The sequence below is a fragment of the Mesitornis unicolor genome, unplaced genomic scaffold (assembly GCF_000695765.1).
Source record: "Mesitornis unicolor isolate BGI_N332 unplaced genomic scaffold, ASM69576v1 scaffold20679, whole genome shotgun sequence".
Taxonomy (NCBI): Eukaryota; Metazoa; Chordata; class Aves; order Mesitornithiformes; family Mesitornithidae; genus Mesitornis; species Mesitornis unicolor.
Window position 1 is genome coordinate 14,484 of NW_010208249.1, and position 10,912 is coordinate 25,395.

At 38.1% G+C, this 10,912-nt stretch overlaps 1 pseudogene; it reads left to right on the top strand.

Annotated features, from left to right (window-relative positions):
• The window catches only part of LOC104546927, a 54,456-nt pseudogene that overhangs the window by 14,131 nt on the left and 29,413 nt on the right, over positions 1-10,912 (top strand).

The following is a 10,912-nucleotide window of genomic DNA, read 5'->3' on the forward strand; positions in this document are numbered from 1 at the left end:
TGGGCAAATACATGTGGCTTTCCTCTTGGAGATAGTTTCTCCAAGATACAGCTACATTTGAGTGCGTAGAGACATAGGAAAGACTGTATTGTAGGTGTTTACTGTGTCAGTGAACAGAAAAGCCTAAGACTTTCATATCTGGAGCTCCAAGACAGTATGCCTGTGTTTTCAAGTCAAATGGTAAAACAAAACTGTCTGGTATCTCAGTAACTGGGAAGAGCTTCTGGGAGTTTAATCCTACTGGAGAGGCAGTAGGAGAGAGAAAACAGAAGAAAAAAACCCACTCTTGGTTCAAATGTGTTAATAATGCTGATATTAAAAAAAAATGAGAGGATTGTTACTATAAAATACTATTCATGTTACATGCATAAACTTATGTATGTTCTGGGGCTTTTTCTTCAAAAGCTAGAGTCATGGTTGTAACACTTTGAGGAAACTGTCCACAAAACAGTGCACCTTCGCATCATGGAGATGATACTGGCCTATGGAAAGAAGCGGAGAAAACAGCGGGTTTTTTGACTACTCAGCCCAGGTTACACTTACTGGTTCACAAATATGGTGAGTTTCAGATGTAGAAACGGCATTTGGTAGGCTGGAAGAGGCTGGCATCAGCCCTGAAGGATTGCCCCAAGAAGCAGGTATGGATATCTTATTTTTGTGTAACTCAGTGGAAATAAGTACAGTGTGAAAATGGCCTCATAAAAAGAAATGTGTCATATTTAATAATTTTAATCCTGTAGTGAATAAACTGCTATTAGTATCTACTGAAAAAAGAAATACCTCTTTTTCTTCCATTTCTGTTGTCTCATGGACATTGTTATCACATCTAAATTACTGGGTTTTTCAAGTGATTATTCTGAACTGAGATGAAAGATAAAAGAAAAGATACTACAAACTTCAACCACGACAATGTGCCAAGAATAGAGTACACACCTAATACACACACAAATATTAAACCTATATATTTGTGTAAAGAAGCCAAAGCTGTTGGCTTTGTTTGTGTCCAAACAGTTTACTTCAAATATTGTTAGTTTTAGTCCCACTTCAGAAGGGTACCTTCTTTTCCATTTGATTTTTGCTCCACCCTTGTTTATCTACAGTTTCTCTTGAATGTTTTTGTCCTGGTCTGACTATTCTTACTCTTTGTGAAATCTTCAAGTAGTTTTTCCAACCTAGAAAAATAGAAAATCTGCTAAAGAGAAATAGGAAAGATACTTTAAAGGGTAAGTGGTATTCTGATACAGGGATAATTTTGGACACCTCTAATAGAGAATGTGGATAAAGATTAATCTTTGTTCACTGTTTGACATATTACAAGAGCTAATAGACACTACCTGAAGCTATTAGGTAGCACACTTTGAACAAAAGTAATACTTTCACACAGTGTACAGTTTAAAATACAGAACTTTTGGCTACGGGATGACAGATGTATAAAAAAGATCAAATAAAGAGGTAGCCGAATTTCAGTCCAGTTCATGGCTATTAAATACAATAAAATAAGTAGCATGGGTTGGTTTTGTTGGGCTGGTTTGGGGTTTTTTTGGAGGGCAGTTTTTTTAGTCAATTCTAACTGCTACATCTGTGGCAAACTGTAGCATATGTTCCCAGGATATCCATCTTATGGACGTGTTTTTTTAATGTTGCTTTTTGAAGTTACTATTATTTTAAACAATCTCGGAGGGCTTCTGTAAAAGGCAGAGATTGATCCATGATGAACCTCTATGTGATCTGGTCAGGTTAGATTACTGCGACCACTTTGCAAGCAGAGCAATGCCTCATGCTGTTGCTTCTTGACTGGATGTAACCTGTGGTGGGGACTTTGGAGTGGTTTTGATGTAAAATGAATAGACTAGGAAAGATCATCTGGACATCTCTGCAGATGGCAGCTCACTGCCATAAAGGAGTGGAATTTTGGGTGTATTTAAAGGAAGATAGCAGAAATGTTTCAAGAAGCTAGATTATTTCATTCAAAATGTTGCTATTGATATTTCCTTTATGTTACAATACAGAAAGTAATTGGGACTCCGGTGAAATTACCTTTTGGGATTTTTTGGTAAGCATTTTCAAAATCTGTCAAGACATAGACTGTGATTCTCAAATAACTTGTTTGCATGGAATTTTACCTTCTGGGTCTTTAACTCTGTCTCGGTAAAAGCATCACCACCAGATATTTTTGTATATTATATAAAAGTAATACAGACAGCATAATAGTTGAGGTCTCACTAATTCACTGCATGTTTTTAGGCCAGAGTTTTCAAATGTATGCAAACACCATTCTGTCTTGCACTGGCTGCCCAATAAGTTTCATCTTTCTAATAAAGTTACATTTGCCTCCTTAGAATTACGTGCAGTAGCTGTGTATGTTTTTTCTTTCCTATTAATAGGAAACCTGAAAAATTCCATTGGGGCTTTCTACTATATAACTCTGTATAATCATTCATGTCATATTTTGTGATGTTCCCTTTGTTGCATTGTCTGTTTAAAATGTAAGTCATGATCTTTCCTAAGGTGTATTTTCAAACTGTTTGGCAGTAAATGTTCTCAAGCAACTAGTACAACAAATTTTACAGAGTATTATGCATACCTCTATGAAGATGGTAACCACAAAGTTTACAGTTCAATTTCGTGCAAATCTTCTCCTCCATCTATTCTTCATACCCTGCCTCCTTGATCATCTTCAGTGTTTGTGCTCATCAGGATTGTCATTGGTTTGGAGGTGGTTTGAATGTCAATACAAACCAGGATTTATTCTGGCAGCTGAAGTTTAATGTCAGTAAATTTCTACATACAAGCTAGCTTTTGTGGTCATTTAATTGATGATGTAGTCAGAACTTATTTCTAGTAGCTCTAATGGCAGATGGTATTGGGTTCCATCTGGCCTTGGAGGGTAACATAAATCTTTTCAGGTCACTCAGCTAAATGCTCTTATGTGCTGCTTGGAGAACTTTCCTTGGTTGACAGAAAACCATGACCATTTGCACCATAGATGATCATGCTAGAGATGTTGTAGTAAGAAGATGTTCTAGCTCAGAAGGTATGTATTTGGATTGGCTATGTTTCACATGCACAGTTTTAGTGGTTTTGAGAGGAATTCATAGTACTTAAGCCAAATTTGAGTCCGGATCTGCATGTAGGCATGAGGATGGTGAAGGTGTAGTACGTATAATCATCAAGACAGCCTGCTCCAGAGCTGTGTGCCATGCCTGTATTTTTATGGGCTACTGCATTCTGAATTTTAAAGTTACCTGAAAAAAAAGTCAGGTGTCAGCTTTTAGTCTACTTCTGGGAACCCTTCAAACTTTTAGTATGCTTTCTATGAGCAGCAAGGTATTTCCTTTAAATTTCAGATCACAAAACTGAGTGCAGACAATCCTTGGGAAATCTGTGCAGTTTTTCCAAATGTCTTTAGTTATTCTGCTTTTAATTATTCCATTTTTAGTTGTTCAATGTGTTCTGCTCTCCTTTGAGAGGCATACATGTACATCTCTAGAGAAAGGCACTCCTTGCCTGTGGTGACTCTTTAAGTGCATACAATTACAGTTTTGAGTGTTTATTTAAACCACAGTGCTTGCTCGATGTATAACTTAGTCCAGGTAAAACTAAGGTGGCTGGCACATATTGGTGGTTTCAATGTACAAAACATTTCACTGGATGGAAATTTAAATATGCAAAAATTCTTATTATTCTTCTGGCTTCCTGAGCCTCAGAAATAAAATGGCTTTCTAAGACAGCATTGAGACAAGAAGAAACAAGGCTTGAGGAATAAAATTAAACTCATTCTGGTCAAAGTAATGTCTGCTCCCATGCAAAGACTGCACTTTTTGTAAGGAGAGGTCTTGGTTTAATAAGTGGCAATGTGTTCTGCTGTAATAGCTCTAGTAAAAAGACTTTACATTACACTTGCATCTGTATAAAAGCACAAATGCCTCAAGGTGCGTCTAATCCTTTATAATTGGTTTTAGTAGTTATTATTCATAAGTGGCTAGGAATGAGGCGTGAGACTTACTGATGACAGCTGTAGCTTTGTGATGGATCTTACTTCTTTCATCTAAGTAGCTCCTACCTGGTATAATGGCTCTGCAATGGCTTTTTAGGTCACCAGTTCCCAAGCTTTTGCTTGGCTGTTTCAGCTATGCTGTAGATGGGATGATGGCCAGCAACACTGTTTTGCCAACATTTGCAATGCTCAGTTTCAGTACTTTTATGAGTACTTGGGAAATACTCCTTGGCTGATTATTACACCTTTGACTGACAGGTAATAGCTGCTACTGATAACAGTGTCTGCTTTATCTGTTTCAGTGAATAAAAAGTTAAATGTTTCTTAGAAGTTCAGTGTTTTTTCATACCTCACGTGTATTTTATAAAGTTATTATGACACAGTATCTTTGAGCATGTGTGTGCAGGTTAGTGAGCATACTTAAGTAATGGTATGATCTTAATGCCCATTATTTTAAAAATAACTGAAATATTTCTTGCATAGCTTAATGTATATATTTGGTGTCTAGTCTGAAGAATAACATGAGTGGATCTATACCAAGGTTAATTAGGAGTTTTCAGCAAAAGAGTATGCTTTTTCATATGTAAAATTCCAAACCAGTACTTTTTTTCATACCCCATACAATGAAGCTTTTTTCCTGAAATGTCTTGGCTCTAGGATGGAATGTCTTGTCAAAATCAGTGATCCAGAATGATGCACCCAGCAATCCTGGCTGGCTTAGTGCTTATTACCCTCAGCTGAGGGGTACAATTCTGGGGACCAAGTCTCTGAAACAGGCAAAGCGACAACTAAAGCCTTCTTGTCCTTTGTGACCACTGATAGGATACTGCTTCTTGCTAAAAAATGTTGATGTGATTGGTTTTCAGATCTAAAATAAACATTTTCCAAGTAGTGGCACATCATGATTTTACATGAATGTGAAATATTAAATTATAATTAGAAAGTGGACTCGGAATAAATCTCCTATGAAATGTAAGGTTTGGAAAAAATCTCCCAATGTTGATGATATTCCTGGCAATGCTAACAATCACTTTTGTTATGTTCAGGTGTTACATTACTCTAACCCAGCCTCTCTACCTAACCATGAGTGGTGGTCCTGCAGGACCAGCTGACATGGGTAAAACAGAGACTATCAAAGATCTAGGCTGTGGACTTGGTATGATGGTGTGTCTTCAACTGCTCCGAGCAGATGGATTACAAGGTAAGATGTTCTGCTAAACAATATGGAAATTGTTGTTTAGGGTTTTTTTTTTCATATTAAGTACATTGGAAATCATTGCTTTCAGGAAAAAGCATCTTAAATGTTTCACTTTTGATTTTAGTCTGTAGGGAATATCCATAAAGGTTTGGTCCAGACGGGAGCTTGGGGCTGCTTTGAATTCAATCACATCTCAGTAGAAGTTCTGTCAGTGGTAGCAGTACAAGTAAAGATTATCCATGATGCAATTAGGAATAAGAAAAAGGAGTATTTTAGCAGTGTGTTGGGAAAAACGGGGAAAATAAAACTGGTCTTGTGAGGCCAGCACCGAATATGCGACAGATGCAAGCCAGGGAACAAATAGTAATCGTTTATTTACAGCAGCAGGTTCTTTTGGATCGCTGGTGATAAATTGAAAAGCTACAGGTACGCTAAAGGTTGTACAACTAATATAATAGCAACAATCCACTATGAAACACAAACACTAACGACGACAACAACAACTTGCCCGCAGTAAGCCCGGCCACTTGGCAAATGAACAAGCCCGTCGAACAGAAATACAGTGGAGCAAAACCAATACACTCAGGAAAGCCTAGAAATGCGCTTGAGGAGAAATATAAAATACACTCAGGGAGTATGCATGTGAGGAGGAGGAAAATATAGAATACACTCAGGGAGTATGCACCTGAGGAGAAATGTATCAGTCAGCATTAGGTGAGGTAAATAATCTTACCCACAAGGTGACCTGAGAGGCGGGGATGGAGAGGGAGCGAATTTGTCAATCCATCCAGTCGTCGATATGGTTCTGAGTTCATCCTGTCCCCATTCTTGGGTTGAAATTGGGGTGATATTTATACTTGAACTTTCACATTACATCACCAGGGCATACATGCGGGTGGGGATGACTATAGACAATCTTATCACTTTTGTTAATGTCACAAAGTCTGTTAATTCACACCTGCATGGGTAGAGGTAATGGCCTCTTTTATTTGGGGCAGAAAGAAATGGGGGACTGGGACCATGAGTCCTCCACTTCGTCTCACACTCCTCCAGGCATCCAGATAACGATTTCTGGTGATAGTTGCCACCTCGCCCAGTGCTTGCCACCTCGATCAATGCTGAGTTTCATGCTTCCAGGTATGCAGCAACATGGTGTACATGACTTGGACTTTGTGATTAACTTTTGCTGTCTCTCTCTACACAATGTTTCTTCATTGTCCTTTGCAGTCTATAAATACTGAATCAGCAAAATCTTCCTCCAGAGTTCCTCTGAAACCTTTTGTGAATGCATTGAGGGAGTGGATGGTAACATTAAACCACCTGTGTAATATACTACCTTCAAATCATTTTCTCTTGAAATTGTAGCAATAAATGTGAGTAAACTCCTGACCCTACAGGAATCAAATTAAAGCTCTGCTATTGAAACTCTGGTCCTGTTCAAGTTACACCATGTGGAATCATTGCATCATATGGGCGAGAGGTTTGGTGGGGTTCAACCTTACAAGAAAGAAGCCTCAGATTTCCCAGTGTTTCCTAGTGTTTTTGAGACAGACCTTGTTTTTCCACTATACCATGTTCTCCTTCCTCTGCTTCCTTTGTGATGTTACCTCCTGACCTGTTCAAACCCACCATATCCTTATCACTCTTATTTATTTTATGCACTTTAAAAATTAATTCCTCCTATAGGCATGCTTCATCCATATGCACTCTTTGTTGCTCTAACAGTCCAGTCTTCTTCCCAGGTCAGTGCTGGCCAAAGGAGCCACAGATTACTAAAAGCTAGTGCCTGCCAGAGAAATGCCTCCGTTTGCTCAGCTCTAATAAACTTTCCTAGGCATTTGTGCATTGTGCAATACTGGATCCAGACCCAGATGCGCCTTTGTCACCCCACCCATGATGGCTGGTTTTATATGATGCAGTTGTTTAGATCTAATCCACCTGTAGAATTTTTGTGTTATCTTTCTTGTAACAGATTTTTATTTCTTGATGAAAACATTACATTGAAGTCATCAGTTGGGATATTTATTACCGTGAACCCAGGTTATGGGGGCCAGACAGAACTACCTGAAAGCCTCAAAGCTTTGTTCAGGCAAGTATGCTATAGTGTTTTTTTTATGGTATACAACTATATCAAGTCTAAAGTTGGAGTATGTATGTCACCTAATGTTACTAGCTTTGATTTGCAATGAAATGCAATTTGTGTTTACTTCAGAATTTCTGTGGAGAAAAATCAGTATTCGAGTTGTGCGTGCCTGTGCACCACAATAACAATGGAAATCAAATATTTATCTTGCCTTTTTAATCTACATATAATTTTAAAGGTACCTGTGAACACATACAGAATGTACCTAAATATGTACAAGAGTATTTGCTGTTTTGTGGTAAACGGGAATCTTTGCAGCTGGCTTAACCTAGTAAAATAACCATTTGAATAAGCATCTAGCTATCACATTCTTCCATCAGCATCAGCATGCATGCATTCATAGATATTTTCATAATTACCAGTTGAAAATTTAAAGTATATACTCTTACCTGGGAAGCTACTGGATGTGTGATTGTTGAGAAGCTGGAAAATGTATAGTGCATAACAGAAAATTTCATATGCTTTTGGATGCTGTAGGACAGCCCATTACCTTTTTCTTAAAGTACATGTTTATGCTTTGTATCTTAACAATAATGTTTCAGGAAATAAAGTTTTGAATTTAAGAGATTTTACTGTATCAGACATCCTGCACTCAGTGAGTTTGTATCAAAATGGTGTTCTGAGAGTGAACTAATTCCACAAGCGGTTGCTCCAGCATGATGGGCGATAAAATGATGCCAATTTATACCAATGAAGTGTTGGAGCTGCGCTTTGATCTATGTGGTAGTGGTCTTTGACTTCAATGGTGCAGGGCTTGCTTAAAGGAGAGTTGTCACTTGAAATCTTTGCACACTTGCATTAACACTTGTCACTGATTTAATCAAGACTTGAGGAAAAAGAATGGTTCTGTGATTTCATTTCTCAATATATTGAAGTTCAGTGGGGCAAACTGCAAGGCATTGCCAGGCTGTCTGGGGAGGCACAGGCACAGATGTGCTATCTGGGATCTGCTTCTCTGAGCAGTAAAATTCTTTTGATCTTTAAAAAATAGAAAATTAGGGCAGAACTGGTCATCACTGTTGCCCCTGTGAGCAAGTTGAAATGCAGGTATTATTTTCTTCTGTATTAAAAGGTACATCAAGACTTTGGTCTATTTTATTCTCTCTGCTTTGGTCATGGAATTCCTGACCCCATACTCCTTCATGCTTTCACTGCAGAAAGACACAAAGTCTGCTAAAGTTAGAAAGCTCTTGCTTAGGCACATCTCATCCTCTTGACAACCAAACATCCTGCTTTAGATGGCAGGACCGGGCAGCAGCAGCAATTAGCTTGCTTGTTCTTTGAGCCTAAATTACAATCATTTGTAACAAGCAGTAAGTAACATCTGCTCACAAGGAGACTAGGATTTGAATTCATGTGCCTCTGCAAAGACTGTTGCTGCATTAGACCCTATAGTTGAGACTTAGCAAATGTTGGAGGGAGACCCTGAAAGATGCATCGTCCTTCCCCACAAGTACTTTTTTTTTCTTTTCTTTTCTTTTTTCTTTTTTTTTAAAATATATTTCACAATTTAGCTGTTCCTTTCCCAAGCCTTCTCATTAATTGCCACCTAAGATGGCTTCAAGGCAAAGCAGGACTAGTGTCACCAAGGGGACATTGGGCAGCCCCTCAATTCAAAACCTCGCACAAGGGAGGATGAGGTGACGGGGACCCCATCCACTCTTTCTGCATTCAGACAGTCGTCTGTTTTGGCAGCCGCTTCTTCCACACTCAGATAGATGTGGTATTTCATAGGAGAGCAGGAGGGATCACTCCTTGTTGCTACCAGGTGTTTCATCTCTCTGTGAACTACCAGAGAATGAAAAATACATGTGATTACGTTTGTCATTAATTTGTTATGTTTTGTAGTTTGTATTTTTCATTCAGGAAGAACAGAGTAAGGGGTATCCTGTGTGACCTAGTCTAGGTGATCCTGCTCTGGCAGGGGTGTTGGACTAGATGATCTTTCGAGGTCCCTTCCAACTCCTAACATTCTGTGATTCTGTGAAATAATATGGATTAACAATGTATCTACTGAAAGATAAAGTCAAATTATTGCTTTATTTGAGTGCTTTCAATTATGGGTTTTTTTGTTTTGTTATTTTTTTTTTTAATTTTCAAACTGTACTTCCTACATAGATCTAAAGTATTACCTTTACTTGACTGTAACAAAATAAAAAGCCTTTGGAATTAAAGCATGAACTGCTGTATTTGGGACTCGGAAATTCAGTGCTGTAGCTGATGTCTGTAATGGCTCTTATCCATTGTACAATGTACAGGGAAGGCGGGAGGTATCTGTTAAAGCATTAACTCCACATATTTGCCACCTAGTAAAATCTCACAAGGGAGAGAAGGTATATTGAATACTGCTGGTCTTGATATTTCTTGTGCAAGCATTTCCTCTATTTGCAAGAAGGGTATTGGTTAGGGTAGGTAGAATAGTGTATAATTTTTTATAATTGACTGCAATGCAAATAGCAGTCCTTGTTCGGGCTTATGAAGAAATGCTGCTTAAAAATTGTTTAACTGAGGGGTGCTTAATCATTTTCTAGACTGTATGTTATTGATTTCTGTCAGAAATACAGTACTGGACTAAACCTCTGGTCTTAATTTTGTCATATTTAAATATGAATGGAGAGCAAAAGAAATTTTTGTTTGTTAGTAGTAAGAAAAGTGCTCTGAGGAGCAAATTTGCTGGTTTGTAGCTGAACTGAACACAAAATTCAAGATCTCATATCTGCTACTATGTAACTTAAGTAGTGATTTTTAATGAGAAAATTGTTTAGCCTTTTCATTATTGCTTTGTGGTACTATTTTAGTTGGAGATTATTCTCCTTTGTCATTAGAATGGCTGTGGGTTTGTTCTAAAAATTTGAACTAAAGGTTATATTTAAAAAACAAGCAAACAGCGGAACCTCTAAAGGCAATCATAGTGTCATATAAAAGCTTTAAAGCCCTTAAAAAAAAAATCTAAGTCCTTTAGAAAACAATGACATTTTTAGCAATAGCAGGGTGTTGCACTTGATTTCCAGACCCTGTACAGCTGCTGGCAATGTCCCCCAGTCGGTGGTGGTGAGTGATGCTACTGCAAACTGTCCCCAGTCTGAGGTTTGGTAGTAGTACCTGTGTTGCCACAAGCCTTGCGTTTCTCAGCTGCTTCCTTTGTATACAGCAATGTTACTGAATACTAACAATCAACAGTGCCTAATTAGCTCCTTTTACTTTGAAGTAAGGTCCTTGTTAGCTTTGACTGACACTCTTAATTGTGACTCTCTGGAGCTCTGTTTTTAAAACTGTTTGCATACATCAGTCATTTGATTTAAGTTACTTATTCTTACCATGTTAAAATAACTAAACCATGTATTTGGATGATGGGGTTTGTTTTCTTCCTTAGGCCCTTGTGCCATGGTTGTCCCTGACATTGAACTGATCTGTTATGTTGGTTGCTGAAGGGTTTATTGATGCCCATCTGTTAGCCAGGAAGTTTATTACCTTGTATACTCTCTGCAGGGAACTGCTTTCTCAAAAAGTGAAGGGCTTTTGGGGCATCTGGGTTTGATATGTGTTAGTTAACAGGTACTCACTTGGAAAGAGT